Raw genomic sequence first — 25286 nt, 5'->3', positions numbered from 1 at the left:
ATAGGGAAGGCAACACTATTGCAGACAAGTTAGCCAATTTAGGGGCAGATGGTAATTCGTATGTCTTTAGAATGGATTGCCCCATGGATATTTTAGGTGATGTCCGCAATACCCCTTCATATCACTCCTCTCCAAATCCTCTCCTTGTTCCTCATTTATAAACTCTAGGAAGGGTGGCCACAGTCTCCTTACTTCAACATTTTGGTATACTAAGATTTCGATATATATATATACATATATATATACACACATATATATATATATATGTTCTCACATGGATATATATATATATATGTGTGTATATATTCATAGACAGTCCCATTCTCATCGGATGGTTCTTATATTTATAAATATATACATATATATATATATGTCCATATATATAGATATGTGTATATATATACAATAGTATATATATACATATATATATTTCCTCATATATATATGTATATGTGTGTGTATGTGTGGGTGTAATTAGAAAACTTCATAATCACACACACGCATATATACATATATATATACAGAATCTATATATATATGAGTATGTATATATATAAATATATATATATATTTATATATATCTATATCTGAACCTTAATATATGCTTGATTTCTAATTTCCGAGTCCTTGACTACCATTCGGTGGGTAGGTGCCAGGGGTGTTTCAGTCGTGTTAAGAGGTGATTGGTAAATGTCTGGTTTCTCTGTTCTGACTCCTGCAGGTTATTCCTCCAATGCATGTAAACGGTGATAAGTCTGCCCTGGACAGCGAAGGGATAGAATTCAATGCAAATTAAATCTCTTCTTGTAATGATAAGCTGGGTCTGCCAGGTGTTATGTCCTTGAGCCATGGTTACTGGTTTTTTAACACTTGGTTCTCTAGTTCCTACATATCGGTTAGAGCTGGTAACAACTCTAACTGAGGTTATCAACCTTGTTTTAAAATGGGACAGTTAATGATGGTTTCTGTCTCGATGTTTGCATGTCAGTAGAGGTTGTTTCAGAATTGCTTAGCATCCAACACAACTTGATTTTGAGGTATCCTGGATCCTTCGTGAGGGGTTCTTTCGGGTTCTTTCAAATGATTGAGGTATGGGTGACAGATTTATGGTGAGGTTTTGAGGAGGGCAGTAGAGGTAATCCAAGATTTAGATATGGATTCAGATTTTAGTTGGTTTTATTTACAATAAATCTCTGGTCCATTTCTCGGTTCTTCTGTGATTTCACTTCTTTTCCCAGGCCTATTTTTTTCTATGTGCATCTGTATATTCTCAGGATCATGGCAGTTTCAATGATAGATTATTGTGCATATTGGCATTTAAAGACATAGACATATGCATAAGAAAATATTTATTTTTTATGATCAGGTTTTGGAGAACTGATTTTTGCAGAATTTAATGTATTTAAGAATCTGATAGAAATTGATTCTTTCCAGCTGTAGGCAGAATTGTAGCCTGGATAATCTCTTAATTTGAAACCCAAAGGGGTAGGATGGTTTCAAGCTAAGGGGTATCCAGGCTATAATCCTCTTACATTATTTGAAAGATGTTATTATTCTTTGAATGATCGATGCAATTTATTAAGTTTACTATGCTACTAACAATCTGGCAAAGTATGTCGCTAAGATTTTGCAGATTCGGGAAACAGGACAAAGTTTATGATCAAAGCATTTGTGGATTAGCCATATATGAGAAGATGGATCCAGCCGGAAAGTGCTGAATGATATTATGTACGGATAGAATCTTAAATGTCTTATTATGTCTACCTACATCCTCAGATGAGGATTTGTAAAAATGTACAGTTATTTATAATTTCTGATTCCAGAAGGGATCTGGGCGAGACCGGAGGTTTTCTTATCTCCATTCTTTCCTACCGGTGCCCACACTGAATGGAGATGTAATATTTTCATAAAAATAATAAAATGTTGGCTATGGCCTTTTATCGATCAAAAAAAACAAAAAAAAAATTATAAATTAAATTAATTTTAATATTTTAATTATTATTTGTATTTTAATAAAAACGTAAATAATTAAAATAAATTTTTGTTTCTTTTTTGAAATTATTAAAAAATAGAATATCTTGATAAAAAAATGTTAAAAGATATTCTTATGAAAATAAGATAATAAAAAAAGAGAGATTTTCTCTTTTTTGCATATTCGATTCTAATTAATAATATTTAAATATATATATTTTAATTGTTTATCAACCAAATTTTTTTTCTTAATTAGCCGATAAGCTTTTGTTATAAGTGGACTTGTCACACTACTTCTTCTCGAAAAAGTTGTCTCACGCCTGAAGAAAATAGTGTGCCGGAAAATAGATGTTTCAATGATGTTGAAATCCTTGCTTTCGTCATTATGTTTTTCCTATATTTTAATGTGTCCGCGGTGACACATTCGCAGAAGAAACAACCACTATATCCCTTTATATTGTTGCCAGTTATAATAATTGAATAAAATTACTCATTTAGTTATTTATTTTTAAAATTTTAAATATTGATTTGATTTGTGATTCATTTTATTTATTTTGTTTAATATAGATTTAGCAATTATTATTGTTATTATTATTTTATTTTTTAATTTTTTAATTTTTTTGTTTGTTTGAGAGAAATGCTTTTAAACATATAGTTATATAGTTTTAAAATATTATTAAAATTTAAAAAATAGATAATGATAAAATTATAAAAATAAATGGATATTTATAGAAATAATAAATTTAAGATTATTATTATTTTTTTTAATAAAAACATTCATTAAATCTATAATAGAATTTTAACATTTATTTCCTATATACACACATCATCTTTTAATGTGCTTATTTTTAATTATGTCATTTTAACTATGTTTTTTTATATTATTTTTATTTTATATTAGATCTTATTGTGTTTGTAAAGATGTAATTAGTATTGTGGAAACATATTTAATAATTTTAAATTGTATTGATTTGTAAAATAGTTTATTTATGAACATTTAGTCAACCAACTTTGATCTATGGATGATTCATATTTTTCTATTTTTACTTCCTCCACAAAGAAAAATGATAATAAAAACAAATCTGAATTATTATTTGTGAAAAGAATACTCTTCACTTAAATTTTCATCCACTCATTCTAAATTATTTGTTACATTCTTAAAATAGAAAAAAAAAATCTACATATCTTGTTATTTTATTTTATGTGTTGAAATTATTCTACATTCCATTATATTTACTCTAAGTTTAATTTATTGAGATATTACTTTCATTCTATTTTTCTCAAAATAATGCATCCTTAGATTTTAATATCATATTATGGTTTTTAATTTAGTGGGTTATTACTTTCATTCTATTTTTCTCAAAATAATGCCTCCTTAGATTTTAATATCATATTATTCTAAACCATATCTTCCTATAAATTATTTAGGGTTTTTAATAATATTATATTATTTAGGATTTTTTATAATATTATTTTAATATTCTATTGGACACTGAATCTTCCACAAATCTTCACATTTTATTGAATATATTAAATGATCATTTTATTAAGTATATTAAATGATTTAGATTTACTATGACATACTATAAATTATTATCACTTTTAAATTTAGTTCTTCCAAATATATTATTTAACTATATTTTACTATCGGTGTAACCCTTGCACCTCCTTTTGGTGCAACCATAACTATCATATATATCTTTAAAAAATCTATATAAAGAATATAGATTTTTTAAAGATATATATGCTAGTTTTATTTTATTATAAATTTTATATTCTATAGTCTAATTGTAGTTTATTTCCTTAGTCGGAAAATGAAAAAGGTGAAATAAATATGCTATTTTAGTTTGTTAGTACTCGTGAAATTCGCAACTACTATTACAATGAGTTGACAACTTTTATTTTAAATTAAATAAAATCAATTGAATCAATTATAATTTATTTATTTATTTATTTTGCTATAAATTTTACATTTTCTATAGTCTAAATATAGTTTTTTAAGTTTATAATTTATGAATTTTATTTTTTATCATATGATTGGCTAAATCCATTTGAGTCTTATACACTAAATTTTAGAGTCTAAAACATTATCAATTATTTATCTTTTTATAGACATAATGCATAATTCTAACCACTTTTTTTTAAGCTCTAAAATTTTAATTGTAAAATCTACCTACCTATGCACAATCATTTTCCCACCCCTATTTACTTGTGCACATACTTTGTATGCCTATGCAACATTGTTTACCCATGCACTACCATTTTCCGACCCATTGTTTACCATGCACTACTCTATACGCCTTTGCAAGTAGAATAGAAGAGTTGGAAATTCCAAAACAATACAAAGTTGTTGTTCATAGATTATATAACCAAGTCTAGGCTAAGATACAAACCAAACATGAATTTTTGGAATGCTTCAGAAGTAACATTAGGATCAATCAGGGCTGCCCATTATCTCCCACTCTATTTGGGATATACATTGACAAGTTAGAGTCTGAATGGATAGACAAGTTTGATGGTGGAGGAGTTCAATTGTCCAATTATGTAATAAAGTTGCTTCTATACACTAATGATCTTATTTTAAAGGCAAAAACAACACAAGATTTGAAATAACACTTTAAGGCTCTAAAACATTTTTGCCATGAGGTGGGGATGTAGGTGAACACTAACAAAACCAAGGTCATGATCTTTACCTTGAAGAGAAAGAAAGTCCATAGAGATTTATTTTTTTAGGGCAACCTCTTACAAATGGCCAATGAATATAAGTACCTTGGCATGGACTTCCACAATAAACACAACTGGGAAACATGTAGAGCAAAAAGGATCCGAGGGGGATGGAAAGCATTATACGTGTTAATCCTACAAGGATCTTGTTAATACTAAGAGGGGGGGGTCAATCGGTATTAAGACCAATTGAAACTTTAAACCCCAAAACAAACTTATATCAAATCTAAAATCATTTATCAGAATGTCTCAACTGCTTTTATCAGATCTAACAACCTCTTTATCATATTTTCTTAACACATTAATCAAATCTTTTACCACATCTATCAATTCTTTCACCACTTAAGCAATCATATAGATTTGATCATTTACCAACTCATTACCCTCATCAATTAGATCAAAACACTTTCACTACAAACTCTTATCAATACCGGTAACCTTTGATAAACCTCTAATAAAACATCATAATCGGTGTACTCAGAAATAATGCATGAAAGGAAACATAAACAAGAACATCACTTGAAAAGTATTCCACACATGAACACCATAATTTTTGACGTGGAAACCCAAATAGGGAAAAACCACTGTGGGAGTTGGCACCCACAAATATTTGTACTCTTTTGAAGTACACCTTGTTAGGAGCTTACAATATACCATGTTAAGAGCAAACCCTTTTAGGAGTCACCCGGTTAAGGGATTTGCCTAGCAGCCCTATTAGGAGCTTGATGATCTGTTAGGATCAACCTCGTGAAAGGATTTAACACTCTTTTGAGAGCTGCCCTGTTAGGGGACTTAAATGTTTAAGGCCTGTTAGGACCTACCCGATTAAGGGATTTAATCTGCTGCAACTGTTAGGGAACAACAATGAATAAGTGATATGTTACTTGCATAATATTATATAGTTCTATTTTGAATTGTTTTATTGTTTCCCATGTTGCGCCCTACTACTAGCTTACATATATTTGATTTTAATCACACACACACACACACACACACATAATATGCTGAGAGATATCCTTCTCAAGGCGCCTATTTTTATCATGTACCCCGAACTCTAATAGGCACCTCGAGAAGATATCTCTCAGTGTATTATATATATATGTAATTAAAATCAAATATATGTAAGCTAGTTATAATATAATATAATTAATATAAGGTCAAGGTTATAGTATGATTTAATATACTATAATAAATATTAATATAATATTATAATAATAATAATTTTTCAAAGATCAATTAGAAATAGGGTTAAGGTTAGGCTATGTAAGGATTATGAATTACTTAAGTGTATGTATATATATACACACAAGTAATTGTTAAAAAACTAGAAGAAAAAAAAATATTAAAGAAAAAAAATTTAAAAATAATATTAAAATAGAACATATACTTTTTAAAAGATATTTATTAGTGTTCTTTATATTTAAATTAACTCTCTCTCATGATCCCAATTTATCTAGGAATCCAAAGTGATAAACATGCTAATGGAAGTGCATAACAAGTCAAAAACTGCCTTCAAAGTTAAAATCCTTACGAGAATATATTTAAAGGTAAGATTTCTTAATAAATAAAAAAATTAAAAACCTTGAAATTCCAACCAATGGCCTTGCCATGCGATATAGGTGAAGTATTACGAGATTTTCCGACAAGTTTTGATCGGGCTTTTATTCTCGGGCACCAAACAATAGATGAAATCGGTGGGACTTCCCACCAAATAAGTCTATCAGCTAAATAATAAATATTATATATCAAAATTAAATAGTATGTAGTTAGGGTTCGGATTAAGTTAGCTTAAGGTGAGGTTCAGGGGTTGTTTAAAATTTTAAGATAGATAAGATAATAAACAATGTACAATTATTTTAAAATTTGAAAGTATATAATTATTAGCTTCTTGATATAAACTGGCTGAAGCTATTCTGGCTCCAAAACAGACCTTTTGTACAGCGTGATAGCGATGTGTTAGTCAATCGCAGCCGTTTATTGCAAATCGACGGTGTAAAACGTGCAACTCGTACTCCCGTTTTGGAGCAAGAATAGATGCATCCATATAAACTTAACCAAATTTAGTTTAGAAAAGTAAATTTTAATAATAGTTATAATTCTATTATATCGAAATCTGTTAAAGTATATAACTATTATCTTCTTATATAAACGTAAACAAATTAATAATAGTTGTAATTCTATTATAATGAAATATGGCTCTAAATATTATTATTTTAAAAATATTATTTAAAATTTATTTTTCAATGAAAATTGAATAATGTTTTTATAAAATTATTTTATTACAATATGTGGAATACCATCTTTTATGAATTAAATTACAATACTCAATATGATGTTAATATTAAAAAAAATATACTAAAATTAAATAATATGTATCATCTTTTAATTGTAATTAGGGTCGGATTTAAGTTTAGCTTAAGTGTTAACAATTGGTTAAAAATAAGTCTAAGGTTCAATTAGGGTTAGAGTTAGTTTTAGGATTGAAGTATAGGATTACCATTCTAGGATTAAGCTTGGGGATAAGGTTACTATGGAATTAGGGTTACAATTGATTTATGTTTACCATGACATATTATAAATTATTATCATTATTTCTTCGATTTGTACCCTCCAATATATTAGTTTAGTTATATTGCACCTCTTTTGGTGCAAGTGCTAGTTTAATTCTACACAATAATAGATAGTTTTGAGGAAAATGATCTCCTAAGTTTACTAATAAACATAGTTTTAATGATAGACAACTATAATGACATCAATTAATAGAAATCATAAAATTAAAAAGGGTATTATACTTCAGTTGCCTTTAGCTAGATAACCACTTAATTTTGTACAATGATTCAAAACTTTCAAATTTGATCATGAATAATAACATTTCAATATTTTAAGTATATTGGCATTCTTTTAGGATATTATCTCAAGCAATATTCCATAAATAAGGGAATCTACAATGCACATATATCCCTATAATAAAGTTACGAAAGCATAAAATTTTCATAAAGGACATAGTGCCCATACTAATTTTCATTGTAGAAGTATAAATGCATACTACTCACTACAAAAATATACATTATTATAGTGAACTTGTCATAAATCAACATAATGACTTCACATTTAAAATGTAGTCAATTATAGTATAATTTCTCATAGTTAAATCAAATTTTGTATAGTTTCTTACTAATAATGCAATAAATATCAAGTTAGAAATATAGTATAGTAACATCACCCTCATATAATTTAAGATCAAGTAAAATATAAATTATACAATCATAGTATCATCGATGTAAAGACCTAAGAATTTAATGTCATTGCAACCCTATACAACAATTAATATATAAAGGTATAGGCAACTTACAACACAACTAAAGTTGTAGTCAAGTATCTTTGTGGATAATAACAAATATTAGGACGACTCTTCTTTTTTTTTTAACTATTTTTGTCCACTTGTTACTCTCCTTTAATAAATATATGAAACTTCGTTTATATCATATTATAATAATCTTCACTAAAATATCGTTTGCATGGTTTTCAATATTTATAAATAGTTTTATGTCATTTGGCTAACTACATGGAAATATTATGATGATCAATTGCCCAGCAATGATCAATCATTACAACTATCAATATTTTGAACAACAAGTCATAGTTAAGAGAAAAGCAGAGGTGGAAGATTTGAAATGGAATGGGAGGAGGGCAATGTAGAATCAAATATAGAAGATGAAAACAAGGAATTCCCTTGGAACAAATGTGGCGATGATGAATTGTTGGATATTTCTTCTTGAGACGTGAATGTTGAGTTATTTTCCTATCTTGCATGAAGCTTTTGTGAATTCACACTCTACCCTTATTAGGAGATCCTTATCTTACAAACCAAACATTAATTTTATTCACAAATGGGCTCCAAGTTATTTATTGGTATGTTATGTGTGATGATCTTGATGAATGGTTTCCTTTTTTTCTCCTTTCAATCCTTAGAGGACTACACTAGACTTGTTATTCATGGAGGCCCTTGGTTTCTTTGTAAGGTTTTTCTTCTTTTCGCTAGATGTACTTGATCCAAATTCCTTCTCAACAAGAGAATAAAAGTATCACATGGATATTCCTAATCTAAGTACAGAAGGATTACATCAAATAGGTCAATAATGACAAAGTGCAAGGAGGTGTAGCACTTTATAATAGTGCGAGTACAACATTGCTCATGCAAGAGCATACATCATGGTATAGTGCAAATATGGAAACATGAAGATGGCGTCACCAAAAAGATGCCCTATTGAAGACCACAAATGAAGATGCCTCTGATTGGGATAGTGCCAAGAGATATGAAGGAGCAAACTGAACCCCCCCCCCTCCCCCACCCTTCCCTTGACTGTCGGTTGGAGACGCTGTAAACAGGTATGGTAGACAAAAAAAAAAAATTGTCCCCAATTTGACTTACTAAATGAAAATTTTGTTTTTAAAAACTTAATTAAAAGTTAATAAAAACATTTATTTAAAACCTATTAATTTTTTTTAATTAAAAATCAATAAAGAAACGCTTTATTAAAAAAAAGTTAATCTAAGGAGAAGTGGGTGGGACCTTCAGAGGGATGTTGAAAGATTAATTTTGATGGAGCCTCTAAAGGAAATCTTGGACCATCTAGGGCAGGGTTCATCGTTTGGGATTGGAAGGGGGGATGTGGTGGCACTAGGTGCACAAAAACTTGAACCGGGAACAAATAATATAGCTGAAGCATCAACTGCATTGATAGCAGTCAAAATTGGGAAGAAATTGGGAGCCAAGAGGTTGCACTTGGAGGGAGATTCATTTATCATCATTCAGGCTATTATAAAGGGTAGTATAGAGGCCTGACACTTACAAAATTCAATTAGTAGTATAATGGACAAGTTGAAATTTTTTGAAGATTTTCAAGTTAGTCATGTTAGAAGAATGGGTAATATGGAGGCAGGCATCCTTTCTAAATTGGCTTTATCTTTTGATGGGATTGGTGAACTTAGGTTTGAAGACCTTTGATAGAATATATTTGATGAAATCTAAAGGCTATAGAGAGTTAATGATTATAATTTTTTTGAATTACAAGGACCGTAGAGATGAGGTGGTAGGTGGCGGTGGGCATTAAAAACTTGTAGGGGCATTTATGAAGGACTCTGAATTGATTGAATGCACAATTAAATGCATGTCCTATCTCTACATCAATGTTATTTTCAAGTTTATGATGGAGAAAGTTAGATTTCTTTGTAAAGGGTTTTTTTTTGCAGGATTGGAGCTGAGTAGTGTGGAGTAAGGTGGTAGAGTGGAGCAGGTAGACGACGTGGAGGCAAACTTCACTCTGCAAACAAAAAAGCAACTATTTTTGTTCTGTGGGGACTTAACGAAGAAAAGGCCGAGAGGAATTTTCAGCTTCTCGGATGAGCTTCTGACACAATGTGTTTTCCTCATTGTGGGCAAATCTTTTGACTGGGTGAAGCATAGATATAAAACAAGAATGGATATTTACTCATTGATTATGGCATGGGGTTTGGAAGTTGGAGAGGATATAGGTATGGTGAGGCGGGTGATGGAAGCTATAGTCCATAAGGATTTCCTGGATGAGATAGAATCCTTTCTGGAGTGGGTTGTTCCTGGAGAAGGATTGGAGGTTGGTGGACATGGTGTTAGGGCAGGGTTGATCCCTTTTGTGAGGTGGTCGTGAGAATTGTGTAAAGTGCATCATCGAGCCAAGGAAAAACATGGATGTGAGGCTTTGAAACTCCTGGTGGAAATAAAAGAATTGGAGGCAGTAATTGAAATTGCCCAGGTTGAAGCAGAGGGTGTGGGGAGGAGAGTGTTGTGCCCGAGGAAGTAGAGAGAGATAGAGGGGAAGAAGCTTGGCGTCAATGAATCAATCTCCTTGAACAAGAAGAAATAATGATTACGTACAATTCCATTTAGTTTGTGCTATGTTTTGTCTTGGTGGGTTTATCCATCTTTTTGTATCTCATCTAGTCTGTAAAGAAGTTGGTTGAAGGGTTAGTTTTTGATGTAGAAGCTATAGTGTTAGTGAACGAGCATTTTGAAAAAGCTCGTTATAGGAGTAGGTGGGATGTCTTACTTTTGGCATATTGTGAACTCTTTGGAAAGTTGCATGTTTGGTCATGTATTTTTTTTTTGATTGATAACAGTATATAATATATTGCTTAAAATAGAAAATGTTTACATCCGAAGAGAAGATAGACATTCTGCCACACTATGGGATCATGCCCCTACTACAAAAAGGAACCCGACAAGACACCATCCCACCATGGCCAACAACCACAAAAAAGGCCACTTACAGACACAAAAACCACCAAAGAGGCCCTGAACGACCCATAGAACCTATCTACTAAACCACCCTAATGCCTCTTCTCTTGAAAAATTGGGGATACCCTTGCTGGGTCCTGCCTCCTGTGCCACGCTCCCTCCACCTAGCACCGTTCCTGGCCTGCTACCACATAGAGACCCATGCTTCACCACCTTCGCCTTGGAATCTGGTGTCGAACCAAAGATCTCCCATCCTCATCTAGAGGGGCCTCAGACCGAATGGGATTCACCTTCCCACAAATATTCACTCGCTTAGTCGGCCCCAATTTATGCACAAAATCCACAATCTCACCCCAACCTTTCCTTGCGTCCTTCACCTGCAGTGCAACCGACCGAGAAGCCAACCAGATGACAAAAGGCTGCAGCGCCCCCACATCCACCCCAATCCTCCTCTGTGGGCCTTCCACCGACTTCAGCCCCTCGCCAATGACAACTCGGGCCACCACTTCCTGCAAACCACCTGCCCATTTGGGTCTCAACACCAGAGATGTAACCCGTTGCACTTCCTCCACTGACTTTCCCACCTGCAAGGCCAGAGCAACAAAAAGTGATGAAATTTCAAGGTTTGTTCTCGGCCACCAATCTAGAGTCAGGAATTCCTCTCCAAACAACAACCTCACTACCCCCTAGAAGTCTTCTTCATCCACTCTGAAGACGTTCATCAGCCTATTCCTCAAGATTAGCCCACGAAACATAGGCAATTGCCCATCCGACATCAAAGAAAAATTTTCTTCCATCCTTTCTCGCTACTGCACAAAAGAAACCCTGAACACACTACCTACCACCAAGCAGCCACCACAAAATGCTAGGAAATGAAACACAAAGGCCTTTAAAAGTCGCCACCATCACATGTCATGATTACTCCACACGCCTCGCGGGAAACTAAGCATCATCGCCAGTCACTCACACCGATCGTCTCCATCATCATCCTTCACCACAAGGCCACTTGCAGTAACATCGTAGATCACACACCATGAGGATCTTTAATTCCCATAGGACCATGGCTACAAATGGTCACTTCAAATCAAGCTCAGGTTCTTTTTTCTAAGATAAGCCATCTAACCAAATTCAAAAACAAGAGGAATAAAATTTCTAAAGTCCTCGAACAAACTATACTTATTTTCAAAGGAGCCATTCGCTCCCACATTTGAAAGTTTGTCAACTTCCAAGTTTTCTTCCCAGAGGACAAGTCACCTTAAAATCTTCAAAACCGCCCAACAAAAGTTGCATTCTTCGAACCTGCTTGTCTAAGTGCCATGCCTCCATTCGGCCTCGAGCTGTCTTGTTCACCACAACTTGAGAGTCTCCTTCCAAATGGAGTTTCTTCGATCCCAGTTTCCCAACCATTAGGATAGCTTCTAATGCTGCTTGACACTCAACAATGTTGTTCGATCCATCCACCAATCTTTTAGCACCAATGGCCAGAGTGTTGCCCCAATCGTCTCGAGCAATCACCCCAACACCAAAAACCCCTGGGTTGCCCCTCGATGCACCATCGAAATTAATCTTAATCCACCCCTTTTCTGTCAAAGTCCATTCAGGGATTGATTGACTCTGACTTTGAAGATTAGCCCTCAGGTGCCCGTTAACAGGCCATGTTTGGTCATGTATTACTCTTTTTGAAAATTAATAAAATATAAAATTATTACTGAGCAAAAAAATAATAATAGTTAAAAAAAAATAAAAATTGACATTATAGAAAAAAACTTTATTTTAAAAACTATTTTATTAAAATTTATTTTTTTAAAAAAGTTTTTATTTATTTAAAAAACCTAATAAAAAAATACATTAAAAAATATATTAAAAAATAATTTTAAAAAAAAAAACCTGCGGTACCTGTATGTCCTACGGGGCTATAGGGTAACCTACAATCTACAGGACCCTGCGGTTACTCGCACGTACACTGCAGGGCCACATGGTTGTACCCTGCGGTTCTAAAAATTCGCCCAAATAATTTTTTTTTTTGATTTAAAAATAAAATAAAAAATGCACCCCCCCCTTCTTTTTAAATTTATTTTTTTATTTAAAAAAACAAAACAATTTTAATAAAAATAAAAAATACTTTTTATTTAAAAAAATTAAAAAATCATACTAGCCTACAGAGACATCCGTACGACCAAGGAGGGGGAGAAATTTTCTCAGCTCCGGGTCAACTACTCGGATTTTAGTGAATAGACAAGCAATCATGAGGTTGTTGGGCCTTCTGAGCGTAATGGTGATGACAGATTTGGCCAAAAATGCTCCAAAATTGTAGATCATTGTTGGGACAAGTCACCACCCTCTACCTTCAAACGACTCTAAATTTGGCCTCCGATGTCGGATTTGGACGAACAAAAGGCAATTATGACTTTCTTGAACCTCCTCAATCCAATGGTGACCTCAAAATTGACTCAACAAGCTCCAATAATAACCTGCAATAGAAACTTCCAAAATGCAAAACTCCAAATTCATCAAAATTCTCTCAATTGGCAAAACAATGGTACTCTAATGGCTCTGATACCATGTGAGAATTTGCCAAGATCTAGAGTCCAATTGAAAGCATAAAAGAGAGACTATAATATGTGACAAGAATAAATTGTATTCTTATCAATGATGCAAAATACCCAACTAACTGAGTTGATTGAAATTGAATTGCTACATACAATGTAAATGAGCCTATTTATAAAGGCAAGGCCATATGGATATGTGAGCACACAATGATGACATGTGGCTCAATGAGAAACAAGGGTAGGTAGGGTAGGTAGGAGAAATAATAAAATATTCCACAAGAGGTGGATCACCCACCGAAGGTGGAATGTAACAACAAGATAAGACCACAAAAGGTGAAATTTCTCCTACATGCATCATCCCTCTGTGCACACTTCCCTAAGTGTCTCATATCCAAACTACTATGAAATGCATTACCCTAAGTCAACTTAAGTAAAGTGTAATTATGAGACATAATTTACACCAACAAGTGGGTTGATGAATTCTAAATTATAAAGAAGCATACCTGTTTTATTTATATGATATCTTGCCAAATCTTGTTCATGATGTCTTTGTTCCGTATCAGGTGAATACTTTCGCACAGTCTTATTTACCCTTGTCCTTTTATTTCCCATCTCCTTCCTTTGAAAAAATACCGCTTGAAAATTCTACACCAACAAAATTAACTTCAAAATGTCTTCTTTATAAAAAAATGTGAATTATCCTTCAATTTTGTTTTCTAAAAAATGAAAAAAAAACTTATATTTATATGCAATCGTCCATTAAAAAAATGGCCAAAAGGGGGTTCTATCAAATGTCAACTATTAATATAGGTCATGCTCTATCAAACATGGTTGTTATAAAAAACTTGTGCGCAATATATTCAATAGAACATATGTTCGATCGAACCCTAATATGTTCGATCAAACATGCTTTCTATGCATCCCCCCCAATCTCTCCAAATTTTTGCAGATTTCTGGCCTTCGAAGCTCTAATTGAAGGCTCAAATGGAACAATCTTGACAAACCCAAATACATGATAGTAGTACCCAAAGTGAGCTTTCTAATGATTATAATTTTAATATGTATTGAGTTTATTATGAATATATTTTTTAGTTTAACTAAACATAGGTTTTTCACCAAACATCAACTTCTATGTTCAACGCTTATGGGAAAATAGAAAAATAAAAAAACATTCTAAAAAATATCTACGCACTAGGTATTGAAGTCCTCTTTCCAACAAAATAAATAAATTGAATTTCGATACATACACAACAAGTTACGAGTTACCAAATGAACCTATGTCTAAATTCTAGTTAACTCGACTTCAAAACTTAATAAAGTATGAAATACTCAACATAATGTTATGAAACCAATTGAAAACACTAGATATTGATGTTACAAACCTAAATTCGAAAGAATCACATTTTTATCTATTTTAGAAAAGAAAGTTGTGTTACCAGTGAGTATCACTCTTTAAAAATGTTGTTTACTATTAAAAACTAGTTTTTGAGGGAGATAGAAATATGAATACAAATTGATTCCAAAAATTTTCAAAAAAGAATATTTAGAATCTACATACAAAATGTCACAAATCACTAGTTTACATCATCTACAAATTCCTTACGGTTTAGTGATAATAGGTGTCTGAATGTGAAGTTTGTTTTCAAAATGTTTGTTTCAGTGTCAAAGTTGGCTAAAAAGTGTAACCCACTATTGTGGGATCATATTTTCCTAACTACTTTCGATGTCTCCTTACATCCATTAATGATGTCTAAACACTAATAGGTCACACCCTCTTAGTTTGTTGCTTCAATGGCACGATTTATCAATGTCATGTCATATTTCAATATAATTGTAATAAGTTAGACATATAATAATTACAAGTATATAATGGAATCTAAGACATCACATACTACAAAAGAGTTGTTTTTGGGCCAAGATGCCATATTAATCAATTTATACAAAAATAAAATAATCCCTTGAGATAGGGTAATATCGTACAATACTCCTTAAGGAAGAAGTCACTCCCCATTATATCTCTAAGAAATATCAAACACAATATCGTGCTCAACACATATCCTTACAATGATATTCACCTTCTTTATATAGACCTCATAGTAACATAGTGGAGGTGTTCCACAATTCCAATAAGGTCTACTCATCACCTAATATAATTAATCACAAATTTATCCACACAACCGAATACAACTAGTTTAAGGTATGTGTTCCATATGTCAACATCTCCATCCAATCAAATACATTATAACTTATCATGTCTCTAGATATATAACATTACATCCCTTCTTGACATTTTTCATACCTTAAAATGTGAGAAGCCTAATAGTATGATTGTCGCGAGTCATTACAAATACAACACCATGACTAATCATCCAAACATCCATAATTAATCTTTATAATGGTTTTAGTTTTATGATATCTAGATCCCATTATTTATCCAGAATTTGTTGCACCTATCTAATTTCATTCATCATAACATGTTCTCCTTTTCTATCATAAATAAATATTGCTTCTATGATGTCATTGATTGTTGTAGTGCTTCCTTTGATTTCATGTGGATCTATATTGATTGGCTTGTTGATTTTATTGATTATCATGTATCCATGATTGTTTCCTTCACCATTCTTGCCTCTCACAGTGATACATATGCCAATATAATGCACTTTTCTATCTCTGGAGCTTTCTCCAATGTTTCCCTTTGGTGTAGCTTTCTTTGTTGACTTGGGAAGGAAAACAAAACTTCTCCTCTTATATATATATATATATATATCCCCTATTTTTTGTCTTTTGCTTCTTTGGTTCCCTCTTTAGTAGCTTCTTGGACTTTCTCTATCTTCACTCTCCTTTGGTCTTCATTATGTGCAATATATTGTAATACAACATTTTTCCTCCTATGCCAGAGTTTGATCAACTTATTTTGCACTCTAATGTTTACTATTCCCATATATTTTAACTAAGGATAAGCAAGAGTGATATTCAACCCATCCATATCCAAAGTATAAAATTTTGAATGTAAATCATATTTATCCATAAATAGCTTCAAATTTTCACAATTTTAAATATATTTACTCACTATTTGACTATATATTTTTTTTCTTGTACCTATAGTTTCTTTAATTTAATGATAATAAAGCTATATTTATTGCCAAGGCTTCTATAAATGATAACCTTTGACTTTTGAATCCAATCATGACATTGAAGGGTTGAATCTTACTTCCTTGGGGATGATGCATGCATGTACTTGAATATTCTTTTCCTCCTAATTATTATTCTTCTCCTTCTCCTTCTCATCCTCTTCTATTTTTTCTTTTGGTGCTCATTTGTCTTGAAAATTTTGTTCTAGTTCATATAAAGACAAGTTATTGCTCAATAGCATATACCATTTACTAGTGTCACCTTTTAAGAATATAGCAAAACCTACTTTCCAACCATAAGCTCTCTTATATTGGTTACACCATTCTAATGCATCTTCACTTCCATAAAATTAGGATTCTTCAATGAAACTAGGGTTTAATAAAAGTGATTTCAATAGATCATTCTGCTAGGTTTAGTTGACCAAAGTTTGGTCCAATTAATTCATAATATAATTAGCCTCAAATAAAAAAAATGATATTAATAGACCCCCAACAAATGTTCATGAGATTTTGAGAAATGTAAAAATATCAAAAAAAATCCATGATGTGCAACTTATAGAGTGAATTTATGAAAAAATATAAAAGTGCAATAACTTTGTCAAATGACTTCAAGTGACTTCAAATGACTCCAAATTGGTGCAGTCACCGGTTACGAGGGACCTCAAAGAGATCAATCCGGACTAGGCAACAAGAGTAAACACAACAAAAACAAGAGGATATGATGGAGGCAATCCAAAACTGAATGAATTAGATTATGAAAATTGATTACAAATAACTAGTAACATCCGAGTTACAAGATTCAACTCACTGGCCTACTACTTACATGCTTAATTATAGAATTGGTCAGCTCCGAACCTCGAAATATTAAGATATGTCTTCTATGTTCTCGCTAATAATTTATGATGCTAAATTATATTGATTTATATGGTCAAGAGGGATTCGGGTCGGCCCAAGAGGGATCAAATACCGAAGAACAAGATCAAATGTGAAAACCATCAGGTTGACCTCCGCCAAAGAGATTCCTCCGAAAAATCCAAAGGATGAACTGCGGATCAGAGGGAAGGTCGGCCACACGCCAAGGAACATTGGAATCAATGAACTGGGGCTCTACAAGCTACGGAAAGGATCTGCAAGATTCACCAATAGAAAAATAGGTCCAGGTGGTTCTGGTGTTCTAAGCCAGAAAATTGTCTCGAAATCCAAAATTCGATAACTTGTCAGAAAATGATCCAAACATCCCGTGGTTTAGGAATAAGGAAGATGATCATGTTCATGAGAAAAATCCAACTCCGCAAGATCTAGTGAGCCAATGCAAGAAAATGCAGAAAGAAATGTTGAAACTGCATAACAGAAAACAAACTGAAAAGAAATGTTTTTGGTTGATGCAAGATTGTCAAGAACTTAGGATGCTCCTGCATCACAAATTCACACTATAGTTAGATCAATTTTCCCTAATAAACCTTCTCAAATTCAAATAAAATCACCTTTTTGTTCTATCATAAGAGTGAATTTAGTGGAAACCCTAATTTTTCAATAACTCACTCAAATCTACTCCAAATGACTTCAAATGTAGATCATAGAAATATTTGTATATCCTTGATCATCCATCCAAAATAATATGTTTTTTAGACAAATTATGATAGATATGCACTTCCCATTATGAACTAAAAAATAAATAAATAAATCACTTGTTTCTTGCCTTCAAGATGCCAAGATCATGCTTTGATACCACTTAATGGGATCCACACATACAATGATTTTGACAATGTAATGTAGAATAGAGATCACATACCACACAAGAGATGTTTGTGGGTTAAGATGTCCTAATATCCAATATATGCAAAAATAGAATAAACATTTGAAACAAGGTAACATCATACAATATTCCTTATGGAAGAAGCCACTCCATGCTATATCTCCAAAAAAATTGAAACACGATATCATACTCAACACATATTCTTACAATTATATTCACCTTCTTTATATGAGCATCATCTTGATAACATAATTGAGGGGGTACCTTAATCCTAATGTAAGCCTACTCATCATCTAATACAATTGATTATACAAGGTATCAACATGACCCAATATAACTAACCTGAATGCAACACATGTTGACATCTCCGTCCACTCAAATACATTATAATATCATATCCCTAGATACATAACACACTATCAATCTGTAAATTTCAATTATACATTTAAAGACACTAACAAACTCAAATTTTATATTATAAATCTTATCATTACCCCTAGATTTGAATTACTTGTTAATTTCTTTCCCAAACATGGGAAAATGATTTTGTTGTAGTATTTGAAGGTGTGTTAATTGAGGGAAACTATAGAATGAGAGTCATATTTGTTTGGAGGTGTAGATCAAAGTATTTTTCCTTGGTTTTTGCCATAATAAAAATATAGCGAACGAATTTCTATTATATATTTTAAAACATTAGTGTTACAAGAAAATAACCTAAATTTTGGGGGATAAAAAGAAAACAACAAGAAAGATTTAAATCCCTTTTATGGATATTTTGTGGCTAGAATTTCATGTTTTTCATTAAAAAACAACAAAAAAAGGGTGTTGACCCTATACAAAGACAGACCAAGAGGCCACAAGCAATTGGTAAAGAATAGGCCAATGACAACAAAGGCCCAAATAGACCACTTACAACACACTATCAAAACAACTAGTAACCCACATCAAGGGTGGGGAGAAAAAAAACCACAACTCAGGGAAGAGTTTGGGAGGAGGAAGAACAATGTCGCCTACATCGATGAACAATAGTCCAAGCAATATTGTCATTTGGAACACCATCACAAGGGGGATCAAGAGGGGAAACCCTCATAGTGAGACTATTAGCACAAGGAGTAGAATGCTGACAAGGCGAAACGATCAGCCACCAAAGGCTGGAGCATAACAAAAGCAACAAGTAGAGAAGGGTCCACGAGGCTAGAGGGGGTCGTGCCAACAATAAGTGGCAGAGACAGATCCATAGGGTTCAGGGAGGCTAGACCAGTAGAAGGCAAAATATCATCGTGGGAGGAATCGTTAGTAGCTTGTGAAGAGTTGTCAGAGGAAGAATCAGAAGCTAGGATGGGTATAATTTCATGTTGGTTTTCATGGCTCCAAATATAATGTTTCTCACAATGCCCACCCTAGTGTCTTTGAGACAATATGCATGGTTGTATGATCATTATTATGAATCTCTTTCTAAATCAACAGGAAAGCAAATATGAATTAAATTACAAAGACTAGCATGCCTAATGAGGATTAGTCCTTAGATGTTGAAATGATGCATCGATCCTCAACTAGATTTTTACTATAGAAATGAGGTCTTCCTAGGGTTGTGGCCATCTTAGTTGTTTCATGGACTACTATTGGCTGGCTCAACACATGTTTCCACATTTATTTTCCTTATGATTTAAAATTTGATGGTTTATTTGTTCTACCGACATTATTGGTAGCTCATAATTATTAATTTTAAACGATTAGGGTTAAAAATGAGTGCAAGCTTTACACTCACATGTTTAGCTTTACAAATTATTGTTAATGAGTCATGTAAGTCTTGTTAGGATTAAAGTGTCATCAACATTATAAATTTTATATATTTAATTATTCTAAGATATTATTTGTAAATGCATTTATTAAGGATGGATTTATTGGTAGAAACAATTATTTATTTATTATTTATTTGTTAAAAGCATCCCCTGATTTGAGATAAGGTGACAAGGTTTTAGCATGTGTTTTTTTCTTCAAAATTGAGGCATGACTCTGTGTCCAATTTTAGATGTCACATTTGGTGATTGAAAATAATTTAATCCATAATTAATATATTAGTGCTTAAAAGTAAAAAAGTGTGAGGTTGCAAGTACACAAATGCTATTAATTTGAAATAGATTTGACTTTTTTTATCTAATGAATTCTTTTTGAAAGGGTTTTCTCCATGTAAATAATGTGGTGTATAAATATACTAATTTATTTCTTTGTTAATGTTGTTTTACATTTATTTAAATCTCCATTGGTATTATATAAAAGTAAGGCCAAACCTGTAGCATAAAATTCAGATTTCCATATTGTAGTTGTTTACCTTCTTTTTTAACATTTAGTATTAAAATCTAGTCAACTTTGCTTCTTGGAGGGAGGTGTGTAGATTTTTTGTGTTGTAGTAGAAATTTTGTTTATTTTTTTTATAGATTTTTGTATGATAGTCATGGCTACATTTACATCAATGTACCAATTATGTGTTGTGGAAGCTAAAAATGGAGGATCTTCAAAAAGAGAGTTAATGGTGATTATAATTTTATTTATTTATTTATTTATTAAAATAGGTCAAGATGAGTGATACAAAAGGAGAAAAAAAGTACATGGTACAATCTAACTTAGGATGCTCATACCAAGTGACTCCTCACAAGGAGTAGTTTTCCACATATGGAGAATACAACAAATGCCACATTTACCTTGGGGGCAATAGTTCATATCCTATTGTTGAATGGGAAAAATTACAACTATTATTCAATTATGAAAGGATTAAAACCCTCCCAAGTCTTTTACATATTCCTAAATTAGCTAAAAATCTAATTTTTATATCCAATTTGAATGATTTAAGAATGCATATAACATTTGATAAGCATGATTGAAAATTGGTGAGAGGAATCTTGGTGGTAGCAAGAAAGAGAAGATTAAGAACTTTATTTATAGACTAAATGCCACTACTTTAAGTAAGTCCACCTTAATGACTAAAAAATATGAACATACATGTGTGTTGTGGTGTCATAGCTTGGGCCACGTAAGTGAAAAATATCTAAAAAACTATTATGAATAAAAAATTGTTTGATGGTTTATCTTATTCTAATAAGTATTTAAATTTTGTGAGACTATGTTTACGAAATAAAACAAATCATTCTTTCCTTCAAGAAATAATAAAGAAAATAGTAAATTAAAAATTATTCATACAGATGTACATGGTAATATGGATACTAATCCTATTGGAAAATATTAGTATTTTGTGTCCATTGATGATGTTTCAAAAATCATTTAAAGACTTTAAGTCTCACTAGTAATGCAATCAAAACATCAGATTTTTTTTTTAAGATATGACAATGGAGGATATTATTGGTCTAATAAATTTGATGAGTTTTGCAAGCATTTGTAAGGCAAATGACTACTCCTAACACACCTTAATAGAATGGAGTTGCATAAAAGATAAACCAAACTATAATAGAAAGAGCCAAAAGTATGTTAAGTGATGCACAATTGTATAGATATTTTTGGAGAAATGAGCATTGCTAACTACTTTATTAATAGATCTTCTTGTAATGCTATTGATTCAACACCTTATGAAGTGTGATAGATAAGAAACCTTATGTTTCACATTTAAAGAGTTCTAATTGTGAGAGCTTTGTCCATGTGCCTAAAGAAAAGTGTTTTAAGTTAGATAAAAAAGAATCTGAATGTATTTTCTTGGGATATGGTAAATATATAAAGGTTATAAGCTTTGGGATTCCATAGCAAAAAATTATTTTATTGATTTTCAAGAAACTTGGAGCTATTTCTAATTCTAAATAGCTAGAAGATGAAAAATAAGAAAAAAAAACGCATTTTGAATTGAAGCAATAGTAAACACAAGGAAAAACAAAATGATAGATTTGAGTATGGAGAGGAAGAGGGTTCAAGTGGGATTTCTAAGAAAGATGATCTTGAAGTTACAAAAGGGGTCAAACATGAAAAGAACCAAAGCGATGTTTACCCTCTGGGTGAACATCTGGCGTCGTTGCCTAAATTAATCTAGAGCATGGGAATATACTACATGGCACGTAGACAATGGGACAACCATTGCCCGAAGTGGCGAGCAGTAACCCCGACGAAGAGCCTAAAGAATTGTTCGAGGGAGAACTAGCACTTACAAAAGATTTCTCATGCATCCTACAGGTGGTGATCGAAACACACATACGAAGAGAAGCCACCACCGAGGATGTTCCAGAGGATGTTGTGTGGAGTGCACTTGGTGTAAGCCTGACGGTAAATCGTTTGATGAGCAACTTGCCCAACCTTCTAGCACAGACATTTTTGGCTCTTTAAAACCACAGGGAAGACACCTATTGGGAGAACCGACGATAGCAAATCCTACGAGAGTTTTACAAGTGCCAAGAAGAGGAGCGCGATGAAACCGAGCGAGGGTTAAATAATCCCTGAACTATGTATGGGTGAAGGAGAATAAACAAGAACACCCCCATTGTAGTGGGTATGTTAGGGACATACATTATATACGAGGGATGAATTAATTAAAGTGTTCTTTTTAATATGATGTCTTGTTCTATTTCATAAGGAGAATTTAGAATTAATGCCCAATCTGCTAAATAAGGACAAAAACAAAAAGGAATACGTAGGGGACTCTAAAGCCACACAATGAGCATTAATTCTTGAGCAACAAGTAGAACGAAAAAGAATATTCAAGAGGATTGCTGAGGAAGGAAGCAGCAAAAATGGCACCAATGGCTCTGGTGAGGGCCAAGATTTGGTGCTAATTGAAACCACCAGGAAACACTTGGGGGATCTTTCCCTAACATTGGAGGAGATTGGTGAGGGGAGTATGGTAGAGTCGTACACGCCATATAGAGGTGTCAAGACCAGGAGGGAAGATGAGAAAGAGACCGAGAACAAAGAGGCGAAGGATACCGGTGTGACCAAAGGTGTCGAGAGGACACAAGGTCACAGTAGTAGAAGCAATCTGTTTAGTGCAGGCTCATCACACCCTAGTAGTCAGAGCAACTTGGTGGGACCCAATGGACCAAATATCAGTGGAATACCTTCGGGAGGACTAGTGTTTGGAGGAAGAGTTCCTGGAGGGTCAAGTCTGAGTTCCAGAGGGCAGACTGGGCCTCCGCCTCTGCCAAGGAACGTAATGGCGAATCGGAAAAAAATGTCGAAGTTCACCAAAGATGGGAAAGAAGACCCCATATGGCATTGTCATACATGTGAGACAATCTGGTCGGCCAATGGCATAGCCGATAGGGCAGAATGGGTGGTGCAATTCCCCGCCACCCTATGAGGAGTAGCCATCGATTGGTACTCGGATGCTGATAAAACCAAACTGACAACTTGGGATGAATTGCACAAAGCCTTCAAAAAGGAGTTTCAACTCCTCAGAGACGATAATGAAATCGTAGTAGAAATCCTGAGCACCAAGAAAGGGAAAAGTGAGACCATCTGAGCATATAGTCGATGCCTCAAGGAATTGTTGGGAAGAATGGATAACCATCCCGACGATGGGTTGAAGAAAATGTGGTTTCTGGAGGGCTTAAAATTGTCACTCAGAAGGAAAATAAAAATTGTACCCCCCACATCCTACGAAGATGCCTATAACCAGGCAATGGACTTGGAGAGTGAAGGGAAGAAATCCAGGAAAAAGAAAGACAGATCCTCTGAAGAGGAGGACTCCTCTGACGGAAGTAGCAGCGACGAGGGGTCGAGTAAAAAGGTGCAAGCCCTTCAGAAGGATATGCATCGCATGATGAAGGAATTCAAGAGCATGAAGGGAAGCATCAACAACAATGAGGAAGTATGGTGCACAGAATGTAAGGAGGAGGGTCATACAAAAGGCTCTTGTCCAAAAAAGGCCTTATGTGATATTTGCCAAGTGTTGGGACACTCCACCAAAGAATGTCCCTACAACATGAAGACATGGGGGAACCAAGTGCTCTTCACCCAAGAGCAGCCATCAGTGACAATGGGCACATCGCGGCCTCAAGCCAACACCATGACATCATATGGCGGTTATAGAGGTAACTGAAGGGGAGGAAGAGGCAACAATAATAATAGCAATAATTGGAATCGAATGCAGTATGACATTGAGGGATGGTCAATGATTCAGTGTCAGGCATGCAACTAGTGGGGACACTTTGCACGGGATTGCCAGAAAGAGGAGGCACCGCAACACTTGTTTAGATGGTGTGGTCTTGGAGACCACAATGAGGCAAATTGGCCCAAGCCAGGGGATAATCTCCTCAACATTGAGAAGACTAGTGATAAAGAAGTACTGGCAATCACCTCTACTCAGACCAAAAAGGCCACTTATCCTGACCCCCGTATGGAGAAGGAGAGATTATGGGAGGCAAAAGTCAACATTGAGCGCAAGATGACGACAGAATGATGGAACAATGCAGAGGTGGTGAGTACATCATCTCAAACTGAAGCCGAAAATAACATAATTGGGCAAGTATTGCAAATGGAGTTGTCAATAAGGGTGAAGGACCTTCTAGACACAATGCCACAACTGAGAACCATCATTTTTAGTTTTGTACAAACCACTGCACAGGCACCTTCGGGTGTGACACGAGCGGAAGTTCTGGTCAGCCCCTTGACTGACCTAATGTTGTTGGCCTTAAATAGTGGTCGACATCCTGTGGTGGTAGAGATGGGAATTCTCGAGGCTATCCTCAAAGACACCATCGTGGACAGAGGTTCGGGGGTGAATGTGCTGTCGGAGGATACATGGAAGAAGCTCGGGAAGCCAACACTATGGCCACCCACATTCAACTTGGTGGGAGTAGAACAACACAACATCAAGCCACTCGGCACCCTGATGGCCCAACCGGTGATCATCTGCACACAACCCTTCCTATTGGATTTTGTGGTAA

This window comes from Cryptomeria japonica, chromosome 5, assembly GCF_030272615.1.
Source record: "Cryptomeria japonica chromosome 5, Sugi_1.0, whole genome shotgun sequence".
Classification (NCBI taxonomy): domain Eukaryota; kingdom Viridiplantae; phylum Streptophyta; class Pinopsida; order Cupressales; family Cupressaceae; genus Cryptomeria; species Cryptomeria japonica.
This window is presented reverse-complemented; position numbering follows the sequence as displayed.